The following is a 14,126-nucleotide window of genomic DNA, read 5'->3' on the forward strand; positions in this document are numbered from 1 at the left end:
GGAATGTTCAGAGATGTATATTAGCAGAATTGCATACAAAACTAAGCATACTAGGATAAATTTGCACTGGAATGCTGTTGAATTCTCTTGAAGGACATTTTGTTTTGTTTTATTGTGGACATGTGGAGAAATGAATGTAAAATTGGGAATGGGAGATGAGCAACCAGCACTGACAAATTCACCCATCTCTTAGTCGAGGAAAAAGTGCACTTTAAATATATATACACCCATTTCTTAGTTTCATAGGAGTAGGTCCAATAGCAAAATAAATAAAACAGGAAAAAAAATAATGGCAAACATAATTCAGCCCTGTCATACTTATTACTAGTAACAAAAGTTCCTGTCCTATCCTTGAAACCTATGTGACAAAACAAACAAGTTGCTCCAGCAAAGGCTAAGAATGGACTATGCTTCTAGGGCCAGATCACACACACAGCTTGGCAACACCCCTGGCTTGGAGCTTGGTTCTCGCCTTCCTTTCTGACAGTTCCTTCTTGGCACCTTGTCTTTGTTGATGGGATGACGGGAGTCCTTGGCATGCGTGGGTTTGGCTTGAGGTGGGGGACACATACTGGCAGTATGGCCTTTGGAAGTCCTATTTCTGGGGTCCCAGGCCCAAGCATTTTTTGATCTTATGGGTTTGGGCTGTGACTCAGACCTGCATGATGCTGGTGCTGCTGGTCCTGGATCCTGGCCAGCTGGGCACCGTTGACAGGATATATCTGGAGCAGCAGCAGAAGGAGTGCACTGAGAGGCTGGAGAGTGGGTGTGTGGATTGTGGCCGTCTGTCTTAGGGAACTGGGGAACATGATATTGGGGAGCCAGCTTGTAATTCGGGTGGAGGCTGGCCAAGAAGGCGGCAGCTTTGAGACCTTTCTTAAAATCAGGTTTAAATGTGTTGTGGAAAGGGAGATTATTGGGTTGCTTTTGTTCTTATTTTTATTATATATATGTTGTGTTTTTTTTACAGTGGTGCCTTGGTTTTCAAACAGCTTAGTTCTCCAACAACTTGGAACCCAAACACCGCAAACCCAGAAGTGACTGTTCCGGTTTGTGAACTTTTTTTCGGGAGCTGAAAGTGCTCCATTTTTAGTCCTCCACTCCAATTAGAGTGTTCCTCTGCCTGTTTGAGTGTTCTGTTTCTGATTTGAGTCCCCCGCTTCCAATTAGATATTTGGAGCTTCTATTTGGTGCTTTTGTTTTTGTGTCTTTGTTTGTGTGGCTTTTTCGGTTAATTTGTTTTTGTGACTGTGTAGAACCCAGTTCAACTATTGATCGATCGATTGATTGATTGCAGAAATGGATAAAAGCTGCAAAGCCAAGACAACCATTAACGGAACTACAATAGAAGTAGTAAAATTCATGTTAAATTTCTGTTTTAGGAGTTGTTCATGAAAGTCTGGAATGAATTAATCCAATTTGCATTACTTTCTATGGGAAAGTGCACCTTGGTTTTGGAACGCTTTGGTTTTGGAACCGATTAAGTTTCAGAACCAAGTTACCACTGTATAATGTAGTTTTGTGTTGTGAACTACTCTGAGGTGTAGGGCAGGAAACAAATTTTATATATCATAATGATGATGATGATGATCTGGACAGCTCCATATCTGAGTCAGACAGGTTCATGATGGGGGCCCTAACAAAACAATTATTCAAAAACCCCAGGAATACCCAGAAGCTTATTAGCTCTATCACTTCTTAAGGACTGTTGAAATGTAACCTGGTGTAAAAATGTATAGCACTGTTACTGCTGAGATTTCCCCCCCTGCACTTGCCTAACAGGTAGAAATCTTGTTGGGTTCCAGTCCTCCAGAGAACCCGGACAATGAACTCCCTTAGCTAGGTTTTAAAATAAAGCATTTTTCTCTCTATTCACTTAATAGTTAATTTGATATTTTTTTTCAGCCCAGTTTTGTGCCTGACTGACAATGATTAGGGGAAGCTTCATGACTCAGAGCAAGCAGAGCTAAAATACTCAAACAATAGAATCTATTAGCAGCAAATAAACACTGTGTTAGTCCGGAGGCATAACAAATGTGTCTTAAATGCCTGAGGCATTTTTCTGCTAGACCCTCTGCTCCCAAGCATTTCCTCTTGCAATTCCTGGTGATTTGGAAGTTTCTACTGCTAGTTTCCTATAGGCTGGATTAACTGGGCTGTCTTGCTGCCTGATGAGTGGATGACACTGAAGCTGTGACAGCTCGTGACATTAGCCAAGGCTGAGCTAACTGTTAATTAAGGAACATCAATTGTTGGGAGAAGCCCCAGATAGGAACAAGCTATGGCAAATAACCCGTGCCACTATCCTGCTCTCCACTTGAAACCTAGAAAGGTCTTTAACTGCCTATCAAAACAAAAGGTGGAGGAGAAATCCTGCTAAGTTTGATTTTTGGGTTTGTTTAGATAGTTCCTGTGACTTTTATCTAGAATTTGAAGAAAACCTTAAATGTATGAATAATTAAGGTATATCTCTCAAGATTTTTCAGATTATATGCAACTGTTTTTCACAAAATACATATATTAAGTGAAATGCCAGTTCCCCGCTTGAGCAATCAGTAAAACCTGGGTGTCTGATGCTGGCCCCCACTTCTATTGGGAGTATCTCATGAACTGCTGTAAATATGGTAAAAGGTAAAAAAAGTAAAGGACCCCTGGATGGTTAAGTCCAGTCGAAGGCGACTATGGGGTTGTGGTGCTCATCTGGCTTTCAGGTCAAGGGAGCAGGCAACTTTCCAGGGCATGTGGCCAACATGACTAAACTGCTTCTGGTGCAACAGAACACCACGATGGAAACCAGAACGCATGGAAACACTGTTTACCTTCCTGCCACAGCTCACCACGTCACAGGGATTCACACTGCTGACCTTCTGATCGGCAAGCCTAAGAGGCTCAGTGGTTTAGACCATGGCGCCACCCGTGTCCCTACAACTGCTGTAAATTCAATGTATGGATCAATAGAGCATTTGTGTGTATGCATGTGAACCAGTACAAATAGCATACCCTTCATTTTGTTTCCCTTTCTTCAGCCTCGCTGTCCCTAGTTTCTGAGGCCACCCAGGTTTAAAATTCATGCAATGCTTTTACAGTATCCTTGCATTTATTTTCAACCACCCTGGCCCTACACTTTCCTTACAGATATTGCATTGTTTATGAACATGCTCTTGTTGTCACAGTTAAGCTTAGCCAATTAGGGAGACTTTGGAGAGGAAGAGATGATGGACAAACCACTTTTTTAGCCTTATAGACCAGAGTTACAGTGAATGTGGACTGTGAAAAGGGATGAGCTGCTTCCATATTCTAATACTGAGAGCATCTGAGTCTACCACTGAATCACAATAATTCAGTTTGCATGAAAGGTATACTAAAGAATATCCCTAATCTTCAGAATGTGTGTTTTGGTGATTCATCTCATTCATGCAGATTTGCAACATTTGTCTCTTTATGACATTTCATGATGAATTCCTGATAAGGTTCTGAAAAACAATCAACTGCTTAACAACCCCTTTCTTTAAAAAATTGAACATTTAGTGCTGTTCATTTAAATAGATGCAAAACATAAGTGGAAGACATAAATAGCAGGCACAGGTTTCACTGTTTGCGATATTTCTTAGTCATATGCTGCAGGTGCAATTATGACTTCAGGCCAAGTTTACATATGATGAAAGTTTGCTTTTGGGTTGTTGTTTTTTTAACTCACTTTCCTAGGTTGCCTTTCCATGATATTGCATATTGGTAGTGAATAAAATTGGGATCTCCTGTTGCCAGTCTCCACTACATTACCAGAACAATTAAAGCAAATTTATCTCTAAAAGTTAAATTCTTCAACTTGGTTCTGAAAGGACACTTTGACACCTCATGTCTTGATAAGAGAATCAAAGGCTAGATGCTGTGCATTGCTTTTTGTGTCTGAAAAACAGACTAGAATACATATATTATGAGTGAGAGAGGCCTTGATCCAGCTCCGGAACAAGTGCCAACCTTATACAGGGATCGGTAATTTCATAAAGAACAGAATATATTTCTAGTCAGCTGAATTGGGTCCAGATGAGCATGACTGTGCTGATGATAATGAGTACCAACTTCTGCACACAGGTATTCCTTAAAGGATTGGGCGAAGAATGAGTCGCCCCAGCTATAAACAAAATAGATTAATTTTGAGGTTAATTCTGGATCAGATTTGGGAAACAATGATTGCCAACATTATGTCATAACCACGGTGCTTGTTTTGTCTTGTTACCTTTGTAAATACAGTAATACCTCCGTGAACGTCTGCCTTGTCTAGCATCCATTCCGGTGAACGTCCACGGCAAACCCGGAAGTACCAGAACAGGTTACTTCCGGGTTTGCTGCTCGTGCATGCGCAGAAGCGCAAACCGCTCTGTGCATGTGCACAGGCGTGGCACTTTGCCCTGAGTCCTTTTTGGCTAGCGGCCAGGGCTCTGGAACGGATCCCAGCTGCAAAACGAGGTACAACTGTATTTACCTGCATTTTCTAGAATGACTACAATAGCAGAAACCTCTATTTGATGGCTTTCATTCAATAACAACCCTGTAGGAGGCAGGATATCCTTATCAGTAGCTGTAACCTTGATTAGTATAACCACAGACCTATTTTCCCTATTTTCCAAGGACATCTCTGATTTAGAGAAGCCGTCCCGGTTTCTGATTTGATCCCGGAGTGTCCCACTTTTCCTTAGGACGTCCCTATTTTCATTGGAGAAATGTTGGAGGGTATGGAGTTATCTGACTCCTGAGCCATCTGAAGGCAATCCTGTATAGGGAAGTTTTTTTAAAAAAAATGTTTAATGTTTTATTATGTATTTAGATATGTTGGAAGCCATCCAGTGTGACTAGGGAAATCCAGTAAGATATGTGGGGTTATAAATAGTAAAATCATCATTATGGAATGGGGCATCCCTATTTTCATCGGAAAAATGTTGGAGGGTATGTAACATCCTGCCATATACTAAATTGATGGCTGAGGCATAAACATTGTGAGGAGGGGGGCATTCAGATGAGTCTCATCACATGTTCAATAATATATTGATATTTTAAAAAATGAATTAATTTGAAGGTATCTCTTTTTTTTCTTGTTGATGAGGACACCCTGGACTGAAGAGAAAAAAAGCAGAACTTTGCTACCACCATTACAGTTCAAAGAGGTTTCATACCAGTTATTGGCAAACGTTTCATCACAACCCCCTTTCACAAAGATCAAGTGTAATGATCTCAGGCAGGCAAGCAAGCTCCAATCAGAATTAATGAGTCTCTGGCAGTTATATGGTATGTTCATTTACAATTAACATCCAGAGAGCAGCTCTGCGCCTGCTGCTCTTAGCTACAAGTTGGTCACTCTGAGTCTCCACCCCTTTCGCAGCACGAAGGGCTGCGTTTTAACCCTTTCAGCTCTTCTGGTTTGGGGAGTAAGTGGGTAAACTCCCACTACCTGCTCTCAAATGAAGAGTCCTTTAAACACTGCCTCCCTCCTGGTTGCATAGCAACCCCTTCAATGTCGTCTATCTCCTTCCCTCCCTCTGCCTATGAGCTTTCTAGTCTGCTACTCTATCTGAGTCTGGTGACTCTTAAGGAAGGGGGCCCGAACTAACCCACTCCTGCTCTGTCTGTGACTGCATTCCCTCATCTCCAGAGTCAAACTCTGGCTCCCTATGTACTGGCATTCCTTCATCTCCAGAGTCAGACTCTTCCCAGTTGTTCGATTCAGCCACGTCCCTGACAACCAGCAATTTTGATTGTGTGTACCAGGAAATGGCATACAAATCCCATCATCCCTGATGATTGGCCGTGCTGGATGGGGTTAATGGAGTCCAGCAACACTGGAAGGGTCACAAAGTTCCTATCCTTGCATTATACAAATGCTTAAAAGGGAAGCAGGAGTGAATATTCCCTGAATATCTCCCCGACCCAAATCTCATCCGTTCTGCTTCTCTTTGACTTCACTTTACAGCCACTCTCTCCACAGCCTCTTTCCTGTCTTCCTGCTGCTTTATGTTACCTTATGCCCTGCCTTACTTGCATGCTGGTTGTGAAAATACAATATCCAATGTCCAACGTACACTATTTACTATGGCAGATACATCACCATAATCAATGACCTTTAGAAGATTAATTTACATCTTTGCAATTCACGGACAGCTTGTAAATGGCCTGAAGTACTATAATTGCTTCTAAAACTTGCTGATCATTTTGGCTGATAGGAAGTACATGATTCCAGTCCTGCCTCTCTCTCGCCTATCTCATAATTTTAGGAACTAGAAATCTCTCCTTGTATTATTGGTTTAGAACAAGCATGTCTAAAAAGTGCCCCCCCTTCCAGTAGGTTAGTTTAATGGAAAGTCTAATCAATAATTTTATGGAAAATCCAATGTTCATTAGCATTTTACTGCCAGCAGAATGTTGTTTACTGAGCCTCTGTCTTAAAAATATATATATTGGAGAAATAATAATCAAAATTCATAGGAAATGGGAAGCTAAATATCCCTCTCTCATTTTGTTTTTGTTTTCTGAAGGGAAATTACATTTTTTTATATGATGTTAATTCATATGTTTTACAAGTGACTCTTCCAAGTTACTGAAATACAATTCTTGGTTGCGGGTCTGTTAACTTTGAACAGATTTTGTCAGAAAAATTAATAAACTGAGTGGTATAGAGCACTGGTGAAAAACTTGGTTTGTTTGTTTTTTAAGACTAGGAGATACAACAATTAGGGTCCCCAACTTGCCCCTAAGTACATAATGATTGCCATGACCTGTACCCCATTAAGCATATTCAGGCCTGTTGGTACACGGAGGAAATGAGCAAGCTCACTTTGGATTAACTTGAAAACGATTTGAGATCTTTGAGATAATTTCCCTAAGCCAATCTAAGGGGTCAGAAAAAATTCCCTCATTCGACCCCCTGATGCTTTCATTCCCACAAAGCTCTCTCCACCGTTTCTCAAACATACAGCCTACTTCCCTTCACTTGACTTGTGGGACCAAGAGCTGGGTCCTACAGACTGTTGTGAGCATGGAATTTACTTCTCTCCTGCCTTCTTTGTCATGCGGAGGCACTGAGCAGCCGTGCATCAATGTGTCAGAGAATGACGGGAGAGGTCCTTTCCCCAAGGGCTGCTTCAATGCCAGGGATTGTAACGTTTGCCTCTCATTTGTGGTGGGCCTTCCAATGACCCACAAATCTATTTTCAATCCAGACTTGGAGAATTTCACTGGTCTCCCTTGTACCTGTGTACTGCTTACAAGGATGGTCCACGCTCAGAGGCTGATGGATCCAATGGATTCCAGATAGCTCTGGGACATTTTTCGGGCCGATATGGTAAAATAAAGAAATTAAATAAATAAATAACAGTAACATAGAAAAAATTACTGGCTCAACAAAGGTGCATTAGGAAAAGGATATCAGGATTGGAGTTCGCTGCAAGCTGAACATGACTTAGCACTGTGATCTGGTAGAGGGAAAAAAGAAAAGGCTAATGCATGTCTAGTGTTAACAGATTGTGTTAACAGAACCACAGTTTCCTTATCACAGAATGAAGTTTCCACTTTATTCTGCACTAGTTAGACCACACCTGGAGTACTGTGTTCAGTGCTCATCTGGAGTGCTCTATCCATAGTATCTTTGGTTCAAAAGAAGAGAAAGTTGAGACATACCTCTTCCTGATGTCTTTGAGAGATGCTGAGATTCAAACTAGACTACAAGTCATTATAGAACACGGGTGGTGCTGTGGCCTAAACCACTGAGCCTCTTGGGCAAGTTCGGTGGTTCAAATCCCCACAACGGAGTAAGCTCCTGTTGCTCTTTCCTAGCTCCTGCCACCCTAGCAGTTCGAAAGCACACCAGTGCAAATAGACAAATAGGTACCACTGTGGCTGGAAGCTAAATGGTGTTTCCGTGCGCTATAGCTTCCGTCACAATGTCCTCTTGTGCCAGAAGCGGTTTAGTCATGCTGGCCACATGACCTGGAAAGCTGCCTGTGGACAAACACCGGCTCCCTCAGCCTGAAAGCAAGAAGAGCTCCGCACCTCATAGTCGCCTTTGACTGGACTTAACTGTCCAGGGGTACTTTCCCTTTTCCCTTTCAAGTCATTATAGGAAGGGTATCTAATGTAGTGCCATTCACATGCTGTTGACCATAACTCCCATCATCCCTGACCATGGGCCATGCTGGCTGGGGCTGGGAGTTTGAGTTCACAACATATGCAGGACACCATACTGACCACTGCATTATATCCTTCACTAGCTAGAGGAGTTAGAAGAGTTCCTTAAAAAAAAAATCCCAATTTTTTTAAACAAAAATTTTATACATTCACATCATTTTCAAAATTTGCACTCCTGGGATTACTTAAATCCCTCGGTGTTAAAATAGTTCCAGTCAACGACCCCTGCCACCAAATTTTCTTCCTTCTCCACCTGCATTTTACAGTTTCCTGCTCACCCCTTCCACAGGTTTGGTCCTGCCTATTACTTCTCCAAAACTAAACTCAGATTCAAGGCATTGAGAAGCAGATAACACAAGCCAGAATCTGCTGCTTTCATTGCTCTCCTTGCTTGTACTACATGTCCAACAAGGTTAGAGGCAACTTTCCAAATTTTATTCTTTAAGTGGAGATGGGATGCAGATTCAAACCCTTCCCTCTATTTTATGGGACTGACTTTTTTTAAAAAAAATATCAATAAATATTAGAGAATTTCCTTAAAATGTTTCTTCAATGTTAAACACTCAGTCCAAGCATGTGGCTAAATTAGTTGTTTCAAAGACCGAAAGAACATGCTTGCATTTGCATTGTCCACTGCATAAAAAGTTAGGAAAGGTGATTGTTGTTGTTTTACCCTTATATAAAAAGATAAGAAAGCAGGTTTTTCAAAAATTGAGCAAGAGAAAAATGTTGAGTGGATTATTTTGATACTTGGTGGGCAGGAAAGAGAAAGCATGTGCTGAAGTCAGGCCGGAGAGGATGGCTGTGCCTTCTGGCTATGCCTGGGGCTACTGGGGGTTGAAAAAAATAAAGAGTTTAAGGGGTCACTCTCAAAACCGAGCAGCACAAAATAAACCCAGATCTGCAAAGCCAGTTTTACCTTTGCTCAAACTCATTAAAATAAAAATTATTGACAGCCTTGATGCAGCATTTTAGCTGAGCCAAGTTCCCTGTTCTGCATTTCTCAAATGCAGTCAGTTTCCAGTTAAGTTGCCAGAACAGTAAATAACAATATTTGCTTAGGCAAGAAAAGTCACTGACTTCAAGTATAAAAATGATCTTGCTGTGACAGCAAGGTGGGAGTTTATTGGCTACTGTTTGCATGCAGCTGCCGACAACAGAGCTTAGAAAGGATGGGAAGACAATCACAATAGCAAAAGGAAATGAGAAGGCAGCCTTTAATATTTTTTAGCACACTGGGCTAAAGTCCTGTCTGCACCATAGGAGACTTCTTGTGGGTTGCATAGGCTGTGGTGCATCTCTTCTTTATAGTTATCACTTCTCTGTCTGTTTCTCTAGTCTCTTCAAGTATCATAACACTCCACTGGTGCTCCCAGGGCAGGAATTGGGGCAGAAACCAAGGACCCTACTTAGCTGTCTAAGGGGGAGCTGGTTTACTACATTCTGAAGTAAGCTAAATAAAATACAATACTGAAAGAGGGAGAGGGCCCATGAAACCGTTCAGTCCAAATTTTAAAACTACCTGACTGCAGACCCTTCAAGTGTCCCTATTTTTCAGGGACAGTTCCACCTTTAAAGAAGCTGTCCCAGTTTCTGATTTGATCCCAGAATGTCCTGCTTTTCCTTAGGACGTCCCTATTTTCATCAGATAAATGATGGAGATTATAGAGTTATGCAAGCCAAGGAGATAAGTAACTATGCATCTTTTAGAAGACCACTGAAGGCAGCCCTGTATAGGGAAGTTTTTAAATGTTTAATGCTTTATTATGTTTTTCTATACGTTGGAAGCTTCCAAGAATGGCTGGGGCAACCCAGTCAGATGGGCAGGGTATAAATAAATAAAAATTATTGTTGTTGTTGTTGTTGTTGTTATCATGGAATTGGACGTCCCTATTTTCTATGGAGGGTATGTGACTGCTCCACTGTGCTGGTCTCCAGGAAGGCGAGCAATTTGCAACCTACCAAGCTAAATACCCACAACAACATATGCATTATTCCTGAATCCCTCACTTCTTCTGAAGTGCTAGGCAAGTAGCACATACAGGAAGCTTACTGAGCCTTTGGTCATTTGCCACTTGTGGCTGGGGGAGAGGCGTTCAAGTTTGTCAGCCACAAATTGTGCTCGCCTATCAGCCAGAAATTAATGCATTCACCGTATACCTCACACTTACATGCACACTAACAGCAAGCATGGCTTGGCTGGCCTTTTCTTACTTTCTGGATTGGCCCCCTCCAATGCTGATAGCTGACTCTAACAGTCTTAACCACTGAAGAACCATGAGTGTTCAGGGCGGTCATTCCAGCTGACCCTTGCTTCACTGCTGCCTCACATCACTTGGCCATAAGAGCACCAGGTCCTCCACCTGCTCAGTCACTATTCAGCAGTGGTGACCTCTAGTTACCCATTCCTCACTGGCTGGTTATGATTATTCATTTATGCTGAGCAGGGATGAGAAGACTATGACTCTCTAGATGTTGCAGAAGTCCATCTCCCATCAGCCCTGGACAGCAGGGTCAAGGGTGATGGAAGTTGCAGTCCAAAAACAACTGGAGGGTGCCATATTTGGCTACCCTTGAGCTGTGGGGTTTTAATAGGTGAGCAACTCACAAGCACCACACACATAGGGGATAGAAATCCCTATGGAAAATGAGATCATTGGAAAGTATCAAGTCCAAATCATGAGATATATAGCAAGAACCGCATTCACAGTTCCCCAAGAGAGTGTACTTTCATTTTTGCATATGCAAATATTTTAGGTGTTTGAAAAAACATTTTTGTACAAAAATGCAGTATTTTAGTGATCTGTGCTCTGTTGACATAAATATATATACAGTATAAGCTTCCAGGTAGCACATGTGCTTTATGAAGAGCCTGGAGCAAATCTGAACCTTGTATCAAAAGAGAGAGAGACAGAGAGAGTTGTCCACTATTTTACTTCCCATTTTCTGTATCTAACACACTAGGTACAGAAGCTGCCTATATTGGTGAATGGAAAAGTCTCTACACATCAGGCTTCTCAGAGTTTTGAGGGGCTTTTTTTAATAATAAAAAAACACGCATTTTCTGGTACCATTCTTAACAGTATCTTAGAATAATATTTCCCAATGTCATTCGATGAATATGGCATAGGAAACTGGAGTGTGCTTCTTCATCTCAGACATGATTGATGATCCGGAAAGAGACTGGAGGTGCTGTCATTAAGCTGACATACACTAAGGCAAGGAAACTAGAAATGCAGCATTTCAAACAAGAGAAGAAACATTATTCTTGTTCTCATCAGCTACACTTACGCAAGAGTCTACTTCGTTGTTCCTCCTTTCCAGCACATTTGGGAATGCATTCTGAATTCTCTATGCTTCTTCATGACTTAGTGAGAGCAAGCGAGTGAGAAGCTAAACTTTTAAAGCTTGACTTTTCATTGGCAGTCTACCACATGCATGTGTGTTTCAACTCTTGCTGGGATAATTGCCCAACTTTGGAAATCAAATCCTCATGCCAAAGGAAATCATCATCTGCAAACGAAGGCCTAATGGTGGGATCTCTCATATCCTATTCAGAAGTAGCCAGTTCTGAATTAACAAAAGCTATTATATAAGAGATCTGTCAGTTCTACTTGTTTGGGCATTGTACAATCTTTGCTAGACCATTCTGAGAAAATCCAGACTTATATAATAAGGCTAGACATTTCCAGACAAACCTCAAAAGAAGCAAAACCATGGAAAATTCATAGGAGGAAATCTTGTTCAGTTTTTAAAATACTTTGTGGGAATTTTTTTTTAATTACCCTATATCAGAAAGCTAAGAAGGCAGAGCTGGGTCAAAAAGTAATCACGTGAAAACAGAGTATTAGAAACCCCACTCTAAATTTGGATAACTTGCTTTTCCTTGCCTCTTCCTATTTGTTTTAACTCTGGTCAGCTGAAATAAACAAGGACTCCACTGTAGTTTGGTATCCTGGTTTGGCAACTGACTACCCCCAAGTTAAGGAGATAAGTAACTATACAACCTTTGGAAGATATCTGAAGGCATTCCTGTATAGGGATTTTTTTCCTTAATGTTTAATGTTTTATTATGTTTTTATATATGCTGGAAGATGCCCAGAGTGGCTGGGGCAACCCAATCAGATGGGCAGGGTATACATAATAAAATTATTATTATGGAATGGGACATTCCTGTTTTCATTGGAGAAATGTTGGAGTTAGAACAAACCACAGTTCCTTGAGTTCAGAAGTGACAGCAAACTACAGTTAGTTTGAAGGTAAAATATTTGGATCTGTTCCTCACACACAGGAAGTAGAGGAGAAAGGGAGATTGCAGGAGCCTATGGTTTATTCTTTCAATCAGAAGCCGCCGTTTGTTGTTACATGAACTGTGAAGACACCAATTTCTACAAATTGTGCTTCTGCTGCGACATGGACCTTGTTGTTCTTCCTCATGTTTCTGAAGGGCTTGCAGATGGAATGGTGTTACCTCAGAGTAGGTGTGTGTTTCCTTCTTCCCCAAAGCTGAGTCCATCAGAAAATCTTTTTTTTAAATTAAAGTTTTTAATCATCGCAAACCTTAGTTTTAACCATTTATCACAGAGAAGTGGGCACAACAGGCCTGAGTGGTTGGAATTTAAATTCCCCCCCCTCCCCTCTTGGATCTTTTCTCCCAGTTCTTACAGAGACAACCAGAGCAATGTGGGATTTCATTTGATAATCCATATTTCATGCAAAACATTCTCACCAGCAGACCAAAATGAGATTGCTACCAGATTTTAAAAATGTATGAACAACTACCCTGTATAAATAGGTCCTCAGGACACCACAGGGTGATTTGTCATTGCCTTGCCACAATTTAAATGTGACATCTGAAAACCCTGTGTATTAGGAATACCAATGATCTGCACACTTAGGCATATCCCTTATCTCATAAACCCACAGGCTGTCAGAGTCCCAGAGCTCTATGACTATTTCTTATGTTAATAAAAGGTGTGGGTTGTTGTTTTTTTAAAAAAATAAAAATTATAGGATATACTTTTTGGTAAGCATTCATCCGAGGTTAGATTTGTTAGCTTTTGTGACAGAAAGCCAGACAGAAAGCAAGACAGGGTACCTGAATATGTGCCAGATTTGAAGGGGAATTGAAATGTCGTTTGCATTTTTTTTAAAGAAGTAAAATTAGTAGGAACTTAATGCATCTTAAATATAAAATGTAAAGTAAATAAATCTTGGTGTGGCTAGGGAAGAGGTTTTGGCAACGAGGCTATTCTTGGATTATTAATGCTGCAGCTGTAACGTTTTCTCAGCGTCTTTGTTGAAAGGCTGCCCCACACATTCAGCAGAAACAGATGTTGAAATCCTGAGGTAAAATGGTAGGCCCAGTACATCTTTTGAAGACTTCCCTAAGCAAAATGCCTAGCTGAGGTACTTCACCTGAAGTGTGCCCCATTTTTAGTTAATTATTTCTGGCCCAGATTAATTATGGGATAATTATCTGCTCAGTCAACAAACATGAGGAGTGCTAAACCTCTGGCAAGAGGGCAATTCTAAGAGAACTCTGTGAATGACTGCAGCCACATTGTTCATATACGGTTGACACTGCCTCTGGTGAACTTTTGGAAACCCATCTATTCCACACCAAGCTTTTATCTGGGGTGACCACCTAGCCAAATTTTTATTGTAGTGATGATGATCACAGCTCTTGCCTTACGTTTAGCTGCCCTTCTTATTTTCCTGTTTATAATTGCATTAGCATATATATGTGTGTGTGTACACACACACACACACACACACACACAATCATACCGTGGTAGTGCATCATATTATGAAGGATGCCCTGGAAATATTTTAAACAAACAAATAAAAAACAAGAGTATTTCAAAGCTGAACTTGGGCTGCAGTCCAGTATACACATGGGAGAGAGCCCTATTGAACTCAACAAGGTTCATTTATGATTAGAGGTGTAT

The sequence above is a fragment of the Podarcis raffonei genome, chromosome 17, assembly GCF_027172205.1.
Source record: "Podarcis raffonei isolate rPodRaf1 chromosome 17, rPodRaf1.pri, whole genome shotgun sequence".
NCBI lineage: Eukaryota > Metazoa > Chordata > Lepidosauria > Squamata > Lacertidae > Podarcis > Podarcis raffonei.